Consider the following 19,879-nt stretch of genomic DNA (forward strand, 5'->3'; position numbering starts at 1 on the left):
ACTTCATTTTAATCATGTACACACACACACACTTATGGTTAAGTCATTTAAAACCATAAAAAATACTTTTACCTGCGAACTAAAGTGTCACAATGTAAAGGTTCTGAAATTCTATCCTCCAAGTACGGTTCTACAGTATAACATCCCACAATGTAAAAACTTAGATGTAATGGTAATATATCTATTGAGACAATAAAGTATTAGGCACTCAGGTCAGTGAATCTTTTATTTATTAATGCACAAATCACAGCTATACAATTTTAATTCAGGTGCTCTCCATTTTCAATACTACTTGTACTAATATGACCTTCTTGAAAAGTGTTCTCCGTCCACTGTAGAGAGAATAGAATAAGACAATTTAGATAGCAAAAATGTATTAATTTCTAATAAACACTTTAGTCTGCTGTTACATAAAGCTCTGTGTTCAAATTCTTAAATGCATCCACGTAAAGGAAAACAAAGTTTGCATGGTGGACCACACAACCCCCACTGAAAAGTTAACCAAACTCATTTCCTGCTTGCATGGATGAATGTGTATCAAGCAATGGAGTGATGCACACTATAAGTGGATTATAGAGAGTAGTGTAAAGAAAAGGCAGACTGGGGATGAGAGTGGATACATCAAGGGGTTTACTGTGTACAGGATATTTGTGAGGGTTGAGGCTTACACGGGAGGGTTGCAGATGGGACTTAAAGGAGTAGAACAGCATCCAGGTGTTACTCTTTGATGAGGTGTTTCTTGAAGATATAGTAATTCACCTTTTCTATAGAGAGCTGAAATCCTCTTACATGCCCTCCCTTCATTGCACAGCATCAGCACCAGAACTCGTCCCAAGGGGCCAGTAAATCATTCAGACATTTGCTCCAACATTATACCCACCTGCAATATTGGCCCAACATCCCTGAATAGGACTACAGACTAACTACTCACACCTTAAAACTGCCAGCCCATTCCCAGTATGTATGATAATCGGGCATCAGCATAACCAAGTTTGCAGTGAACAATGAAAAAAAAACCTGTTGTGAGCAAGACCAGTTGGATAGCACTCTTATTTCACTGTATTCTACCAGAATATCCTATATTTCATATAATGCGCAAAACTATTGTACCTAGAATATCAACTATAACAATATCACCAAGGTAAGTATATACAAGTGATAAATGGATCATGGATTGGTCAGTGACATCACTGATGACATCTCAAATGAAATCACTGATTATATCACTGGTGATGACATCATCCAGTTACTGTAAGTATTTTATAAGAGTTTATGATTGTTAAACAGATATCCTAAGGTACTACAAAAGTTAAAGTAGTATACTAGGTGTACTACTAATGAGTGTCTCTACTTCTAATATATATTATATGAGAGGCTGTGTGACTCTATGTATCCTTGTTCATATGGGTGTGTGAGTGGATGTATAGGTGTATAAGTGGGTGTGTGAGTAGCTGGGCTAGTGGGATGCTGTGTGAGTTACTGTACTGGTGAGTGAGTGGCTGTATGGGTGGGTAACTGGCAGTGTTAGTAGCTCTATGGGTGGGTAAGTGGGTTTGTAGTGACTGTATGGTGAGTGGGTGTCTCAATGAGTATACGAAAGAGTGACTTGGTGTTTAAGTGGTTGTATGGGTGAGTTAGTGGCTGTTTAAGTGGGTGTTTGGATAAGTGAGTTGGTGTGTGAGTAGCTGTATTAGAGAGTGAGTGTCTGTGTGAATGGCTGTATGGGTTAGTATGTGGATGTGTGAGTGCTTGTATGGATGTGTGAATGGGCATGTAAGTGGTTGTATGAGTGTGAGGGCTTGTATGGGTGAGTGAGTGGATGTGTTGAAAGGTTGATTGGGTGAGTGAGTGGGTGTATGAGTGACTTTGCGGGTAAATAAGTGGGTGTCTGAATAGCTGTATGGGTGTTTTGTTATATGACTGGCTGGATGGATGAGCGACTGGTTCTATGAGTGGCTGTGTTGTGTGGCGTTTCCCAAATCATGCCCTTATATGGACAATGATAGACAAATTCTTTACAGACTTAGAATATTTGATGTTTTCTCCAAACAATAACACTGACTTTTGAAATTGGCAAGCTGTGCTCTGTGAGACTCTGAATTAGACCTTCATTTTTTCGAAACAACGTTCTAACTTTGGAACTCTTTTTTTCTATGATCATACTTTTGTTTTTCCAAATTTATATTTTTTCATTTTTTTGGCACAAACTTATCTGCTTAAAGTAGAACTATTCATAGAGAACTAGAATTCTTTGAAAAACTTCCAAGAGAAAATATTTGGCCTTGTCCACATTCAACAAGTTTACTTATTCTGCCATGAAATGGTCTCGACCTTTTCTTCTGTATTTAAGAGCCATTTCATTGATGTATTTTCGTGAGTCATTCAGGATAGCATTTCAAATGTCAAACTATATGCCTTGAATGAAACATATGCTTAAATTGCGTACAGCACAAATATTCTTTTAATGTACAGCCAATGTATATTGGGTGGGTTTTCACACATCAAGTTTAGATATGTTTTAATGTATTTAGAACTTAGTAATGTTGTACATAATAAAGTGGAGTGGGTGTTGTGTGGCATTTTAGGCTCTGAGTGAATTTTCCCTAATCATGCCCTTATATAGGTACAATTCACATTGCCCTTATATAGGCATACAAATCAATTCCTTATTTAGACATAGCCCATGCAGACCAAATACCGCCCGTACCAAACGTCACGATGATTTCTTGGAAAATTGGCTTAAGCAGTTAGGGAACTTCCCCTTGCTCGAATATTGATTTGTCCAAGAACTCATATACTTTGCAAAGAACAACTATTCCCTTGGGGTTCTTTCCTGACGTTATTATGCTCGACTTTACGTCAAACTGTGGCATTCCTAAACACCTTCAAGGTATAAATTTACCTTCACTTGCTCTAGCAAGTGAAGATAAATTTGGTGGTGGGGAGCAGTTTGACTATCTAGTTGCCCGACGCAGCTCGCTAAAGCAAGTGCCGAAGGAAGCCGAACCTCCAGCTGACGCACTGATCAGGAAGCTGTCTCTTCTCCTGCCGAGAATCCAGCTCCAGTGTTTCCAAGCTCCCCTTGCGGGATGTTGGGAAATCAAGTCCCGAGACAGAGATGCCAGACCTCCTTCATTCTAACTAAGGTATGGAGCTGATTAGAACCTAGAGAAATCTTGGATAGATTCTTGGCAAAGAAAACTAAACCTATGCTACACCACACTTACTTCTTCCCGCGTACTAGACTTAGGTTAGGTACATTGGGGTAGGCATATTTTAGAAGCACCACTTGAGTAATTTTAGCCTATGTATTTATGTATGTATTCTTATATGGCTTAGAAACCATACAATGCTCTTACAGTAATATTTCATATTATTATTCTCGCTGTACGTGTTATACTTTGCAGTCTGCATAACGATTGTAGCAGATCACTTCTCTTGCATGAGAAAGAAGACTGCTCAATAAATCCTTTTTATTGAAAATGCCTGTCTCTCTATTTCTCTGCAACTCTGTAGAAACAAAGCATGCACGATTGACTGAGTGAAATACGTATCTATTGTTTCCACGACTCTAGAGATATATTTCTTATTCTTGGGAAACAAAGTTGTCATGTTTATGCGGTTGTCAGAAACTAATCCCTTCTTGTGAATTCCAGAAAGTTTCTAGTGCCCTCTGAGCTAGCTGGCACTCACTATTAAGTTTAATATATTCAATAGAGACCCAGTCAACCTCAGTCCTACGTCTAATCTATAGGATATATTATTCCAATGCACAGAGCCTATTGGGAATATAGGAACTACACTACAGCTGTATGGGTGAATACATGGTTGTGTGAGTGGCTGTACAAGTGAGTGAGTGAGTGGCCCTATGGAGGAGTGAGAGGGTGTGGGAGTACTGGTATAGGTCTGTGAATGGGTATGTGAGTGGTTGTGCCAGTGTGTGAATGGGTGTAAAAGAGGTTGCATGGGGGTGTGAATGGTTCTGTGGATGATGTCATCAGTGAAGTAATTTGTCATTGACCATGTCATGAATGATGTAATATGTAATATCATTAGCAGTGCATTGCTGGGGCATAAGTTATGGTTAACTCAGATAACTACAACAGCCAAATTTCACTGGTTTTGTATGAGTGAAATCTGAGCCTAACTATAAAGTCCCTGTAACATTTGTTCTTTTCAGTGAATTTCTATGTTTTTTTCAAATTCTATTTGATAACTATAACGACCCTGTAACCTTTGGCTTTTTTAAGTGGATTTTTATGTTTTTTTTTAACTAGTAGTCTAGTTTGCAGAGTGGTGGACAAAGGGGGCGGGTCTCCAACCAGCTCTCAGAAATCCTGCTGTGTCAGACTTACTAGAGGTAACAGGAGGGCTTCTGGGCCCCAAGAACCCTCAGGACTTACTGGAGGTAAAAGGAGTGCTTGTTGGCTCCCAAGGACCCTCAGCATCCAGCTGGACTTTTCCCCCAACCAGCAGTACACCAGGAGGTGCGTTTCCAGAGTGGTGGAGAAAGGAGTCATGGCCTACGGCAACTTGCCATTCTTTATTTTTATTTATTGGGAAGGGGGCTGTGAGGTCCCCATTCCCTGGGCCAATTTTGGCCCACACACCCCATTCCCTGTGGTCTGGCATTTCAAAAAATAAATATTTTTAAACTTAATTTGGGAGAGAGTGGCCCCCCTCCCTGGGCCAAATTTGTCCCGGGGACTGGCCTTAAGGAAAAAAAATCACTTTCAGGGCATGGGGCCAAGTGGCCTCCCTCTCTGGCCAATTTCAGCCATGGGGACCCCATCCCCTGGGGTCTGGTCTCACTAATGGGTGCCATGGTCCCACCCAAGGCACCCACTCTGTTGGGACCAACTCAAGGACCTCGCGGTCCGTGCCGGCTCCCCACCTCCTGAGGGAGCTGGCATTGCTTTGACAGTGATGAAGCTGCTAACATGCAGCTCCCCCTCTATCAAAGCAATTGCTCTTGCTTGCTGAAAGCGAGCACAGTTTGTTATGGCTTGGTGGGAGCAGTAAAGCTCCCGCCAAGCCATAGAAAAAAACACCTTTGTTCCGGGGGTGAGTATCCCCGGGTAATATCAGGAGCCAGCCCAGGGCGCTGGCGGTCCCCAAGGCCATATATGGCTCCAGGAGGGGGTCCGCGCTGCCTCCCTCCATTGGACTAGGCATCCCGGGAAGGTGGTGGTCCGTGGGGCTTCCCCAAGGGCCCCCACAATAAATTCATTATAGCCCCGTGGAGGGAGCGAACTCCAGGGTTGCAGGGACGCCATGCAGGTCCCCGCATTAACTTCACAAAGTGCCCTGAAGAGGTGGTGGTACCCAGGGCACGGAGGATTGCCAACCAGGCGACCCCTGCATTTTTATTAAAAATAAGGCCTGGGGGGCGTGGCCAAGATGGAGACCTAGGAGGATGCTGTTTCCAGAGGCTCCCTGCTCCGTGCTCCCCTCGCCGACCAAATCTCACCTGAAGCTCCCCCTCAGAGCCCGAGATTAGGTGTGAAATGAGCACACAATCGGAGCTTGATCCCTGGCTACTTTTGGTGCCAGGAAGAGGCAGCGGCGACAGTGAACAGCCCGTCCCTGGGCTCCGCGAAATGGCGTCCTGACTGGGAGGACACGGGAGCACTTCACGGCGAGGCCTGAGCAGACGCCCTAATGCTGGGAAGCTCGGTGTGCCAGCTGGAGGTGAGCCGTCGCTCAGGAGAGAAGCTGAGTCGCGACTGAGGCGGCTCCCTCACGAAGTAGCGACTGACTGATTGCGGCCCTCCATAAACAGCACGTAGGCGGAGGGCCGTGTCACGAAAATCAAGGCCGGGGCCTTGCGGCCTGCATAAAGAGCGCGGAGGGCAGGGCGCTGCCCCCCCCCCGCAGCCCCTCGTCAACACCTTGAGGCCGAGGGGAGAGGAGAGTCATCGGAGGCGTGTGTGAACTCCAGACTCCGGCTCACCGGGTGAGCTTGGGGCATAGGAGAGGAGCTGGTGCCCCCATGAAGGCAGGCCCCAAACACTTAAAATGGCGTAATCTGACTCTGGGCCGATAAGCCTCGGGCTGGTTTGCCGGGTGTACTTGCCCTATTGAGGGTGCCTGGTGTATAGAGACAGCGGAGGTGCACACCTGTGCCCCCCCGCTGCCTTTAGGCGGGAGGCGGGTTGCGACATACATGAAGGAGAGCAACGCAAGGCCGGGCCCGGAGACCTGCACTGTTTCCCCGGGACTGGCTGCGGAGCTGCCTTGCTTGAGGAGAGCGCGGGGTACTGCACCTGGGGAAAGCGAGGGCCCGAGCCTGGGGCACTGCGGGGCCGGGACAGTCCCTCTTGCACCGGCCCTACGACTAGGAGGACGAGTCGAGCTTAAGCGGGCCACATCCAGGTGAGAGGTGCCGCGGGGTGTCTGGCAGGAGGGGCCCCGGGTCACTGGTGCTTGCTCTAAAGCTCCCCAAATGCACAATTGGCAGGCCGACGGCCACAGACATTATCAGAATATCAGGAAGACAACGATCCCTTGCGGAGACCCAGGATTTGGTGGCGCGGTTTCGCGCCCTGACCTACATCATCAGGCGACCCCCCCAGAGACGCGAAGGCAGCTCCGCGAGGATCAGGTGTGGTGTCCTCCCCCCCTGCTGGTTGCGCCGTGCCTGAAGGTGGCAGGACAGCCTCTCAGTGCCCCACAGAACGAAGCGAACACAATTCCATAGGCTCCCGGCCTGGAATGGCCTGCACCAGGAAGAAAGGTGAGTGCACTTTAACGGTTATGCTCCTTAAGGGCCCACCACCCAGGCCACGATGAAACACCATGCGGACTCAGAAGATGGGGAAGTACCCATCACTAAATCATTTTTGGAGACCCTGTTCAACTCCTTGAGAGACGATTTCCATACCTTAAACCAGGAAGTTGTCGGAGAGGTTCGGGAGATACGCAAAGATGTGGATGGATTGGGGGAGAGGGTAGCATCAATTGAGGACTCACATCAAACCAAAGGTGAAGAAGTCGAAAAGTTGCAGCAAGAACTTCTCCGCCTTCGTGATCAAGAGGTGGACCTACAGGCACATGCTGAGGATCTCGGAAACAGATCTCGGCACAACAACATACGGGACCGGGGGGTCCCTTCCAAAGCAGAAGGGGCGAATATCACTGAATACCTGGAAGGCCTATTCCGCGAGATCATTCGGCCTATTCCGTGAGATCGTTCGAAGGTCGAACGGGAGCCGTTCGACCTTCGAAGTACGTATTGACTGAGCACATAGGGTGGGGCTGGCGAGACGTGCACCTGTGCCACCCCCTGACATCGTGGCCTTCTTACCTGACAGAGAGAATCCTGCGGGAAGCCCGTCGACTACACTGCAAAAGAGAAAGGCATTCAGGGTCGCCGCGACTTTTCTACGAGACAAGGGGATTCCGTACTCATGGGGACACTTCTTTCATCTGATCTTTAAATTGAGTGGAACCCTCCACCAGCTGCATTCTCTTAAAGATACCTGCGAATTGCTAGGCACTGAACGTGATGACAGTCCACCATCACCGGGACCATCCCAACAGCCCTCGCGGGGAGGGTGGCAGAGAGTGGGTCGGAGGAGACCACCCGAAGTGGACCTGAAACCCGACGGAGCCACCATGTCCAAAGAACGAGCCATGGCTATCCCAGAAGTTTCCAAGGACACATCATTGGCGGACTGAGTTGGCATTGAGAGGGGGACACATTCGCACTAAGCCAACGCTGACCGGGGGGAGGCGGGCGGGGGGCCGGAGGGGTTGCCTTGGTTGCTCGCTCTACAACGTTTCTTCACCACGGGCCCGTGATACGAGTTTCCTGGCTCTGGAATATGAGGTGCCATGGGAGATTGGGTGTTGGGGTTAGGCCGGGGGGTTGGAGGGGTGACATTCACCAGTTGGTTTGTTAGGGAGGGGGAGGCGGGGGATGGTTTGTTGGGAGAGGGTACAGGTATTGGGTGAATTGCAGGGAAGGAGGGGTGGGAGGGAACCAGTGTGCCGACAGGGGCTGAGGCCCACAGGTAGGGGGCAGCGCAAAAGGCCTATGGTAGAATGTGCAGTTATTACATCCTTGTGATGAGATGTCTGGGGCTACGTTGAAGGTTCTTACTATGGACGTGAAGGGGCTTAATAACCCTATTAAGTGTCGAGCGGTCCTATCATATTTAGAAAATTCAGGCGCCGCTATTTGTTTACTTCAAGAAACCCATTTACTCACCAAAGACTGGCATAGGATGAGGTCCCGTGCATTCCCTCAACAGTTCTTCTCCTCAACTTGTGACAAAAACGGGGGGGTCGCGATTCTAGTTGCCAAATACTTTCACTGTCAGATTGGAGACAAGGTTGGGGAGATCAAAGGCAGACTTCGCGCCTATAGTATCAAGGTGGGAGACCTGACAATGACAGTGGGATCCCTGTACGCCCTTAATACGAGTCAGGAGCCCTTTATCAAAAAAGCCTTGTCGGAGGCCCTATGCACCCCCGACTCTTTCCTACTCATGGGGGGGACCTCAACCTGGTGATGGATAAGGAGAGGGACAGATCGGGCCACTGATTTGGTAACAAAGGCACACTTTCTGTGGCAGGGAAAGACTGGTTGGCACAGAGAGGGCTGAGGGACCTGTGGCGTGTTAAGCACCCAGAGGCCTCGTACTACACCTTCTATTCTCATGTGCACCACACGTATGCCAGACTTGACCACTTCATTGGCTCCTCAGAGTTGGAGATTCAGGTAGTGGACGTGGACATCATCCCAGCTGCCATCTCAGATCACGATGCAGTGGAAATAGCGATTAGAATCCCGCGCATCAAGATACCAACCAGTCGGTGGCGGTTAAGGGAATCCCTCCTGCAATGCAAGGAGGTAGTCCGCCAACTCCGCAAGTGCATCACTGACTATATTGAGCTTAATTACCGTCCGGACATGCCTGTGGCAGCCGTGTGGGGGGCACTAAAGGCGGTGGGGAGAGGAGAACTAATAGCCATCTCGGCGGCGGAGGTCAAGGACCGCAAAACCAAACGGGAATCTAGCGGCCAAAGTGGTTGAATTGGAACGGGTGCACAGTCGCGCGGGAGCACCAAAAATTTTGAAACAGTTAAAAGTCGCCAGGGCTCAGCTGGCAAGTCTAGACACAGACAGGGCCGAATATGCCGCCCTTAGACTTCGGCACAAATACTATGTGGGTGGGAACAAAACGGGACGCCTCCTAGCAAGTGCACTTCGGGCCAAGGTCCAGCGCTCAAAAAGTTTGACCCTAAACAAAGAGGAAGGGGAGGAGATTCATGACGAGGCACAAATAGCGGAGGCATTCAGGGACTATTATGCATCTCTCTACAAGGCTGATCCCACACCTGTAGATAGCGCGGAGACTTATCTGTACGGCGCAGCCACCACCGCGCTTAACACAGCGAGTGCAGGGTCACTGGACGCACCTATCAGAATTGAGGAGGTTGTCAGTGCAATCTCTCGCCTCAAACCCCTGAAATCGCCAGGTCCTGACGGTTTCTCGTCCGGTTTTACAAGGTTTTCTGTCCAATAGTTTCTCCGATTCTTACCAAACTCTTTAATTCGTTCCAGGGCCCCGGCTCCATCCCACCTGACATGCTGGAGGTTGACATCATATTGCTGCCTAAGCCGGGCAAAGATACCACCCAGTGCTCCGCCTACCGGCAGATTTCCTTACTTAATCTCGACCTCAAACTTTTCATGGGGTGCTAGCCTCAAGGCTTGGACCATGCCTCCCGGGGATTATAGAACCGGACCGGTCGGGCTTTATCCCCGGTAGACAATGCAGCGACAACACCAAACGCATCCTCCACTTAATTGACAAAGCCCATTTCCAACATTCAGACTCTGCGCTCCTAGCCATTGACGCTGAGAAAGCGTTTGATCACGTGGACTGGGGCTTTCTCGAGAGGGTTTTGGTACACTTTGGTGTTGGGGAACGCTTTAGAGCGTGGGTTGCAAGCTGCTACTATCATCCACAGGCACGGATCTGTATCAATGGACTAGGCTCACATCCCTTCGAAATCCAACGTGGCACCAGGTAGGAGTGCCCACTCTCACCCCTCCTATTCGCCCTCTATATTGAGCCGCTAGCACAGAGGGTGCCAGATAACCCAAATATTTGCGGCATAACCTTCGCAGAGAGCCGCACTCAATTAGCCTATACGCCGACGATATTTTGACGGCGCTTGACAATCCTAGGCGATCAGTGACGGCCTTTCTAGAGGAGGTGGAGGCCTTTGGCATGGTGTCAAGCCTCAAGATGAAGAGAGTGAAATCGCTGATATTACCACTTGATAAAAATTCCCATGCACACCGCGAAGCAACCACATATGGAGGGGGACTACTAGTCCAAATGCATCTTCCTTATCTAGGTATCATCCTCATGCCGTCCACGGAACAAACGGTTGCCCTAAACTACGCTAAAGTAACATCGCAGGTGATCTTAGGCGGTGGCAGAAACAACCATTGTCCTTGCTTGGGAGAATCGCAGCTGTGAAAATGTCGGCACTGCCCAAGATACTATATATCTTTCAGACTAATCCAGTGTTACCTCCGCTGCATGAGGCGATACAGCACTTTATCTGGGCGGGAAAGAGACCGCGAATGCACAGACACCTAGCTTTTCGAGGGATGGCCGAGGGGGGCCTGGGGATTCCTAATTTGCAACAATACTTTCAGGCGGCACAACTGAGATATTTAGTGGAATGGTACAGGCCCGAGTCGGAGAAGAGATGGCTCTTCCAAGACAGGGCTATGGCCCAGACCTCATTATGGAAAATACCATTTCTTTGTCGCGTGCATAGATCGCGTTACCTCCAGAAATCACCCATTACATGTACAATACTGGGCGTGTGGGACTCGGTGGCTACCAAGTGGGAACTCACAACATTCCTGTCCCCGCTAACTCCCTTAATGTACAACCCAGACTTCCCTCCGGGAACCGATGCCCACGTGTTTCCACAATGGCGAGGTTCCAACAGCAGACCGGCGGGCATCTTTTTGACTTGGAGGGCTTTATACCACTCTACACACTGTCACAAATCTACGACGTCGTATCGCCACAGCTATTTAAATATTTCCAATTCTGGCATTGGCTAACACAGCCTGAGACTAGCCCCTTAGTTGGCAGGCGACTGACAGTATTTGAAAAATGGTTAGTTACAAAAGAGTCGGACAGTGGTTTAATCACGGATCTCTATAAGATGCTTTTTCCTTCCTCCGGGACACACCGATCGGCCAGTCAACGGCGCTGGAAGAGGAACTGGGGAGAACGCTCACGACCCGGGAGTGGCAGTCAATATACTACAGGGCCAACCACACAGCTAGGAACACGGCAGATAGGGAGGCAGCTGTGAAGCTCGCAACATACTGGTACTTGACCCCAGCTAGATAACACAGGGGCAACTCATCTCGAAGCTCGACCTGTTAGAGGGGGTGTGGTGAGATAGGTACCCTGACGCACCTTCTATGGGACTGTAACGAGGTCACGGCCTATTGGACGTCTGTTCTTAATGACATAGACACCTCCCTCGATACTGAAATCCCACGGTTTCCGCCCTACACCATTCTGGGACTCCCGAACATGCTCACTTTACCGCTGAAATCCATCAGGGGGCGACAAATGGGTCTAGCATTGCAGGTAGCCTCCCAACACATCCTGTCTCTTTGGGGGACCCACACACAGCCCACTCACACGGGTTGGTTGAACAAACTTTGGTATACACTGGGGATGGAGCGCATTCAAGCCACACTCACGCAGACCATGGCCACCTTCCACATGACCTGGCAACCTCTGTTAACACTCTTATCCTGGGAATTCAACTAAATAACATGCCCCAGATACCTCCGCCTACTACGCCTAACAGACGTAGACCATGCTGATGCAGAATCCAAGCCGGAGGCACTGTGAGCATTCTACACATGTGCCCTACTTAATTCACACATTTTGGTACACTGGTTGGGATGGGGGGGTTCTTGGGGGCAGGGGGGGGGTGTTGTTTGCTTTGTTGTTCTTTGCTTGGGTTTATGGGAGCCTCATGCCTAGTTTCACAAGTCACCCTGGCGACACTACCGAGGACAATTGTGGGGCCCGAAGGCTCATGTAGGTTTATGTTCCTCTTTATGTAATGTGGTTACTTCAGTCTGCCATTTGCATATTCTCGTGGACTCAATCCAGCAATGCAATGTATCTGTTTTTCTCTAAAACCAATAAAAATTAATTTAAACAACAAAAAATAAGGCCTGGTGAGATGGTGGTCTCTAGGGCATAATAAGCCCCAGGAAGGGGGGGGGGGGGGCGTCTCCTTTATCTATCCAATGCACCCAGGACCTGGCCCAACTGGGGATTAATTCGAAATAAAGCGTGGTAGACCACGCCTGGTTTTTTTTTTGGGGCAGGATTTGTGGCTGCAGCATGACACCTGCTGAAAATGTAAAAAAGAAAATGCTTTTTTGGCCCTGCGGGGTCACTGTGGCCAAGAGGCCTAGGGGGTCAGGGTGTTTCTACCATGCCACCATTTTATTTTCCTGTGACTTGGTCCAACTGAGTCACAAGATGGCTGCCAACACTGCCTCATTTGAAGTGTTGTCAGCCAATCAGATCTCAGCACGGGATCTCGGGAGAGGTTGAGCATCATTTGTGTCCCTAGTTATATATCTGGAAAACCATTAAATAACTCTGCAACCACTGAATTGATTTACACCAAAAAGGGTGCTTTCTGGACCGACAGCTACCTCTCTGGCAAATTTGGTGTAATTCCGTTCAGCATTTCGGATTGCAAGCTTGTCTAAAGATTCCTATAGAAATTACCATGGGGAAAAAATGTTTTGGAACCCACTTTTTTCTTGGCCCCTGCTGAATGGATCACCCTGAAATTTTTAAGACAGCAGCTGAAGTGAGTGGCAAACTAGCTTTGAAAATTTCGCGAGGATTCATCAAAGGACAGCAAAGTTATTGGCTAATGAAAAAGCGCTCTTCCTATGGAAACTAGGTCCCAACTATAGCTGTAGCTACCTACTGGCGACTGTGAGAAGTTGGCCTGGTATATGATGTCCACGAATGGTGCTCTGGGCTGGGGCTTCAAGCACCCCAATGCACAACTTCGAGATACCTCGGGAAGTGAGTGCAGCTTGCAAAATGCAGGATATCCAGGAGTTCCGGTCCCACGTCTCTCGTGTCCGCCACGTATCTCAGCTTAGCTGTGAGTGAAGGTCGGAAGTCAGAGATGTCTGGAAGTCCATGTCCTATGTCACGGATTCTTCGGGATCCAGCGGGAGCCTCGAAAATGCAAACCCACAAAGTTGCTGTTGGTGCCTGTTTGAACAGGGTGGTCACTCCTTGACCCCAGGGGAGATGTCTTCCGTCTTCCAGTCAATATGGAATGTCGAACGTCCAGGATATATGTCTCAGAGTTTCATCCAGGGTAATCAAAGTCCTAGGGACTGGGGTTCTATCTTTATAGGAAAGATAAGGGATGGACTAACTCTATGGCCTCTCCTATGGGTGGACCTTTGTCCAGTTTCGCGCCAGAGCTGGGGCTGAGTGCTCCAGCAACCGGTTTGAACTGGGCTATGCATGGAGTACGTTGTGTGCCCCAGGCAGTGTCTGAAAAGCATTCATTGAATGCAGCCCTCCCTGCCCCAAAACACTAAAGCCTGTCTGCACAGGAAACCTATTGTTCAAGCCTACCCTGCCGGAGTTTTGTCCAGCAGCAGGAGGGCAGACTCGTGTCTGTGCCAGCAGCATCCATTTTGTGATGCTGGGGCTCTGTTTAACTTTAACCGGGTTTAACAGTAACTACATGTCTTCTCCCTCTAGAAGGGTGGAATGCTACCCCGCCGCCAGGACTGGCAGGGGGGGGGGGGGGGGTAGTATTCCAAAGTGTTTGACACCTTACACAACATGTTTTGATAAAGCCAAACCAAAGTTAGCATTAAACGAGAGGATTATAATGCACTTAAGAGTATATGGTATGGCTATATCATAGAACAGCTATAAGGAGATGGTTCCAAAAGCTGCAGAGGGGCTCAGCTCATGCTAGGGCACCCTCCTACACAAAACCAAGCACTCTGCCTCCAGGATTGTCGAGGCCTGCCATAGGAGTGGCTAATAGGTTCATATGTGTCTATATGTATATATATAGATATAGGTATACTATATCTAAGTAAGGGGTGATTACACCACCGTACCCAGGTTGCAATTGCAGACCTGTGAAGTCAGTTTGGAGGGCCAGCCAGGGGTGGCATAATACATGCTGCAGCCCCTGGTAGGCCTTGGAGGCACCTATGCTCTGGGTACCTATAGTACACTATACATGTGCTCAGAAAGGTGACCCAATACCCAATCTGGTATGTACCTAAAGTACATGGTAACAATTTAGAGAGAGAACAGCTAGGCTGTGGTCCTCGTTAGCAGGGCCACAGTCAGACTAAAGTCGAAAAACCAGAGAATCACAGCAAAAAGTGGGGGTAACCTTAGGAAGCAGACCCTACTCTCCTGCAGCGACTACCAGTAGGATCCATTAAGTTATACTGATCGAGGATGCAAATGTTGAATATGTACATTTACCCTTTACTATTATGGTAATGATATGCAGTATTTTATCCATGTCTATACATTGACCACATGCACTTGCACTTTAAAAAGCGGTGAAAAAAATAGTAGAGCTGTCATGTGATCAAGGGTGAAAGCGCCCAAAACATGTAGTGGCAGAGCTGGCTAAATAAAGACAAAATTTCTGCGCAATACCTTGGTCCATCTTCGTCTTTTCTGAAAAGGATTGTGTGATCGAGCAAGAAATCATATATATATTCACTGAAAAAACCTTAGGCCTTATATAGTTAGGAATTAGCATTTAAAAAACCTTTAAAATTCACTCAAAAACTATAAGTTTTAGGGGTGTTATAGTTAGCTGGACATTTCACTCATACAAAACCATTGAAATTGCTCCTATATAGTTAGTTGTACTAACTATATTTCGCGCACCCGCAATCCACTGCTGATGATGTCACATATTACATCATTCATGACATGGTGTGACATCAATGATGACATCTAAAAAGAAATCACTGATGACATCACCCAGTGAATGTGGTTTGCTTCGTTATTTATAGCAATTTGCATTGAAGAATGAGTGGATATATAAAAATAAATATTTGGATGGAGGATTTAGTAGCAGTGTAATTGACTGTTTATTTGACCAATTTATAGTGTCTCACTAAATATAGTGGATAGTGACTAAACTGTTTGAATATCTGTATCACTTTGTCAGTTGTTGTGTAAACTGGTTCTCCAGTTGGTTACTAACTATGTGAAAGTCTATATTAGTTATTGATTAGTTAACTGAGTATTTGTATGGGAGAGTGAATGTGGGTGTGGTTCGGTGGGGGTGTGTGACTGCCCAAAGATGTGTGAATAGTTGATTCACTAGATATATGAAGTTAAAACTACATGTTCTAACAGTTGTTTGGGTGAGTGAATATCTTTATGGGTGTGGTGATGAGCAAATATATTTCTCAATGGTATATGTCCAACAAACTAGAAAAATAAAAGGCAGTGTATGTGTCAGTTGTTGTATATAAATAAGTATACATAAGACTCAATGATTGTGTGAGTGACTGTATGGATAACTTTATACTTGTAATAATGATTTTATAATTCACTAAGTATGACTTACTATCTAAATGAATAGATGAAGCTGTGTTTGTATAAGTGTGTAGCTAAGTAAATATGTAAGTATGACCCATTGTTTGCATAAGTGAGTAGGATGACTTCATATGTGAATAGGATGTGTGCTGGTGTGTAATGTCGATTTAGGTGTATAAGTATTTTTGAGAGTGTTCTATTGTTCATTGACAGCATGTATGAGTGAATCTACAGGTAAGTGATTAGATGTGTGTATACATCTATGAATCACTGAGTGGGTTTTTAGATACTTGTATTGCTGTAACAATGGATTCAAATATGATACTCTGTATTTTACAAAGAGTGATGAAAGATTTTACTAGTGTATGTGATTGTCACGTGGATGATGTCATCAGTGATGTCATTTGAGATGTCATCAGTGATGTCACTGACCATGTCATGAATGATGTAATATGTGACATCATCAGCAGTGGATTGCGGGTGCGCGAAATATAGTTAGTACAACTAACTATATAGGAGCAATTTCAATGGTTTTGTATGAGTGAAATGTCCAGCTAACTAGAACACCCCTAAAACTTATATTTTTTTGAGTGAATTTTAAAGGTTTTTTAAATGCTAATTCCTAACTATATAAGGCCTGAAACCTATGGTTTTTTCAGTGAATTTCAAAGGTTTTTTAAATGCTAATTCCTAACTATATAAGGCCTGAAACCTATGGTTTTTTCAGTGAATTTGCAAGGTTTTTCAAATGCTAATTCCTAACTATATAAGGCCTGAAACCTATGTTTTTTTCAGTGAATTTCAAAGGTTTTTTTAATGCTAATTCCTAACTATATAAGACCTGAAAGCCCACCAGGAATCTCCAGTATGCGCCAGGGGACTGCATTGCAGAGAGGTGTAATGAAGCCATGCCCCTTTTTACACCTCTCTGCAACCCAGCCCCCGAGCATGTTGGAAGAGGGGGAACTAATTCCCCTTCCATACTGGGGGCCCCTGGGGGCCAACTAGCCCACCTGGAACCTCCAGTATGCGCCAGGGGGCTGCATTGCAGAGGAGTAATGAGGCTATGCTCCTTGTTACACCTCTCTGCAACGCAGCCCCCTGGCGCGTTTGCAGAGGGGGAACTAATTCCCCTTGCATACTGGGGGTCCCTGGGGGCCAACTAGCCCACCAGGAGCCTCCAGTATGCGCCAGGGGGCTGCATTGCAGAGAGGTGTAATGAGGCCACACCCTTTTTTATACCTCTGCAACGCAGCCCCCGTGCATGTTTGAAGAGGGGGAACTAATTCCCCTTGCATACTGGGGGTCCCTGGGGGCCAACTAGCCTACCTGGAACCTCCAGTATGCGCCAGGGGGCTGCATTGCACAGAGGTGTAATGGGGCTATGCCTCTTTTTACACCTCTCTGCAACGCAGGCCACTGGGGCGTTTGCAGAGAGGGGACTAATTCGCCTTGCATACTGGGGGTCCCTGGGTCATATCTGCCCAAACGCCGATATTCCGAACGATTGAAAATGACTTTTCTTGAGAAACATTTGGATTTGGATTATCATGTCCTATACTTTGGAATTTTTGAAAGACTGACTTTGAGGATGCTATAAATTACTCAAGTCTGCCCGAATTGTGTGGGTAAAATTGATACCTAGTCACTTTGAATTAAGAAGGTACTTACGTCTCGTCTAACATTTGGAAGAAATATCTAGTTATATGACAACAGGATACCGACATAACTTGAAGGAAATAAGAACGCCCTGAAGAAGTTCTGTTGTACAGAACGAAACGCGTCGGCTGGCTGTGGTACATAAACTTAAGGGAAATAAAAGCATTTGAATATACACCAAGATTCAGCGCTCCAATAAGGACTCTAAGTGATATGATTTGATTGGACTTATTGTGCAAGTGGTGCTGTGCCAAACTTTGGAATATTCTCCACTACTCTCCACTACTTACTCTCTACTACTCCACTACTCTGTAATACTCACTCTCTACTAATCATTCTCTACTACTCTACTACTCTCTACTTCTCTCTCTACTACTCACTCCCTACTACTCACTATCTACTACTCTCTAGTCTCTACTACTCACTCTCTACTACTCTCTCTCTACTACTCACTCTCTACTACTCACTCTCTACTACTCACTCTACTACTCACTCTCTACTACTCTCTACTACTCACTCTACTACTCTCTACTACTCACTCTACTACTCACTCTACTACTCTCTACTATTCTCTCTCTCTGCTACTCACTCTCTACTACTCTCTACTATTCTCTCTCTCTGCTACTCACTCTCTACTACTCTCTACTACTCACTCTCTACTACTCTCTACTACTCACTCTTTACTACTCTCTACTACTCACTCTCTACTGCTCTCTAGTACTCACTCTACTACTTACTCTCTACTACTCTCTACTACTCACTCTCTACTACTCTCTACTACTCACTTTACTATTCACTCTACTACTCTCTACTACTCACTCTCTGCTACTCTCTCTACTGCTCTCTACTACTCTCTACTACTCACTCTCTACTCTCTATTACTCACTCTCTACTCTCTACTCTCTACCTCTCTCTACTTCTCTCTCTACTAGTCTCTACCTCTCTACCTCTACCTCTCTACCTCTACACCTCTACCTCTCTACACGCACACATATACACATATATATATATATGCATATATATGCATATGCATTTATATATATATGTATGTGTATATATATATATATATATACATACATATATAAACATATATAATCTGCATATCTATATAAATACAAATATAAATGCATGCATACATATACATATATGCATACATATGCATGTTATTTACATGAAAGTTTACAAAAACACTAATAAAAGCAAAGCTAAAAAGCCACCTCATTACAAACAGAATGGCTTTAACTTAAACGAGGTCGAGGTCTATTACATTTTCAATGCTTGTTTACTTTGGTTCCATCAAGAAGGCATTCAGATGTGTCATACATTTGCCATAAATTCTGAATGTTAGCACTCTAGTTGCTCATTAGATCACTGTAGTAAAGCTACTGCTCACCAGGGAAGTCTGCTGCTGGTATTCAAAGTGCATGTTTCAGTCTGCATGTCAGAATTTTTTTTAATGAAATAGAAGAGGATTTGAGAAGTCACTTAAAATGTGCCCTAATTTTTCTTTCTGCAGCACTAATCATACTTTCGATGGCAAAATATACCCCCTCGTTTTGTTCCTTTTTAAATTAAATGTTTTAAGAGTTACCACTTTATTCCAATCAAGATGGCTTCAGGTTTGCCATACCTTTGTAATAAGTAGGACTGTTAGCGCTCTAGTTGTTCTTTAGAACACTCTAGGAGGCTGCAGTAGAACACAAAGGAATCAACTGACAGTCTCTGTCCTTGTTGGATGTACATGTTTTACTGAGAATGTCAGACTTCATTCTCACATGACTGAGAAAGATAATGTGAATTTACAGAAAATATGCTTTCAGTTTATCTTATAGATCCCCTTCCAAACCACTGTGGGAAAAGCATGAGATAATAGTTTTCTTTCAAACATGATTGATATCCCAGCAGAAGGCTTTTTCACATGCTAAAATCACCTTAGAACACACCGCAAAAAATGAGTATGGTACCATCAACAAATGATTTATAATGTAACTAAAGTCCTAAAACCCTCTATTAACTACACTGCTTTTTAATGAGGTGCTATCATGTATATTGGTCCCAAGATGGCTGCCAACACTTCTTGGATGAAGTGCTGACAGCCAATCAGATCTCACGCGTACACCGTGATTTTTAAAAGAATTTTGGGGCCTAGGGGTCCTTGTGGGACCCCCGGAGCAGGCCTAGGGGGTCAGGGTGCTTCTACCCTGACCCCTTTTTGAGTTCTACACGTTTGTTTTTCTGCTTTCCTGTGCCTCAGTCTACCGAGGTACAAGATGGCTGCCAACAATTTCTGTTTTGGAGTGTTGACAGACATTGGCAGCCAATCAGAATGCAGCTTGTACTCAGGAAGGTACAGAGTACAGTAAGCTTATATAGATATGTATGTGTTTTTGAAGTTAATTTTCATAAAAACCACTGGAGCAATTTTCACCAAATATAGAAAAGGCACTTCTGCGTACCAGTCCCTACAATTTTGCAAAGTTTGGTGTAATTCCTTTCAGCGGTTCGGGCTGTAGCCGTGTCTGAACGTCCTATGGAAATTAACATGGGGAAAACACGTTTTGGGACCCCCCTTT

General features: G+C 46.1%; 1 protein-coding gene across 1 annotated transcript in view; it reads right to left on the bottom strand.

The window, feature by feature from the left end:
• Positions 1 to 208: 208 nt before the first annotated feature.
• LOC144828467 (lymphocyte antigen 6E-like) overlaps positions 209 to 19,879 on the bottom strand; it is an 87,411-nt gene continuing 67,740 nt past the window's right edge. Inside the window, exon 4 of the mRNA XM_078686656.1 lies at positions 209 to 332. The gene's annotated coding sequence lies outside the window, so the exon portion shown is untranslated. The remainder of the gene's footprint in view (positions 333 to 19,879) is intronic.

The sequence above is a fragment of the Lissotriton helveticus genome, chromosome 4_1 (assembly GCF_964261635.1).
Source record: "Lissotriton helveticus chromosome 4_1, aLisHel1.1, whole genome shotgun sequence".
In the NCBI taxonomy this organism is placed as follows: Eukaryota; Metazoa; Chordata; class Amphibia; order Caudata; family Salamandridae; genus Lissotriton; species Lissotriton helveticus.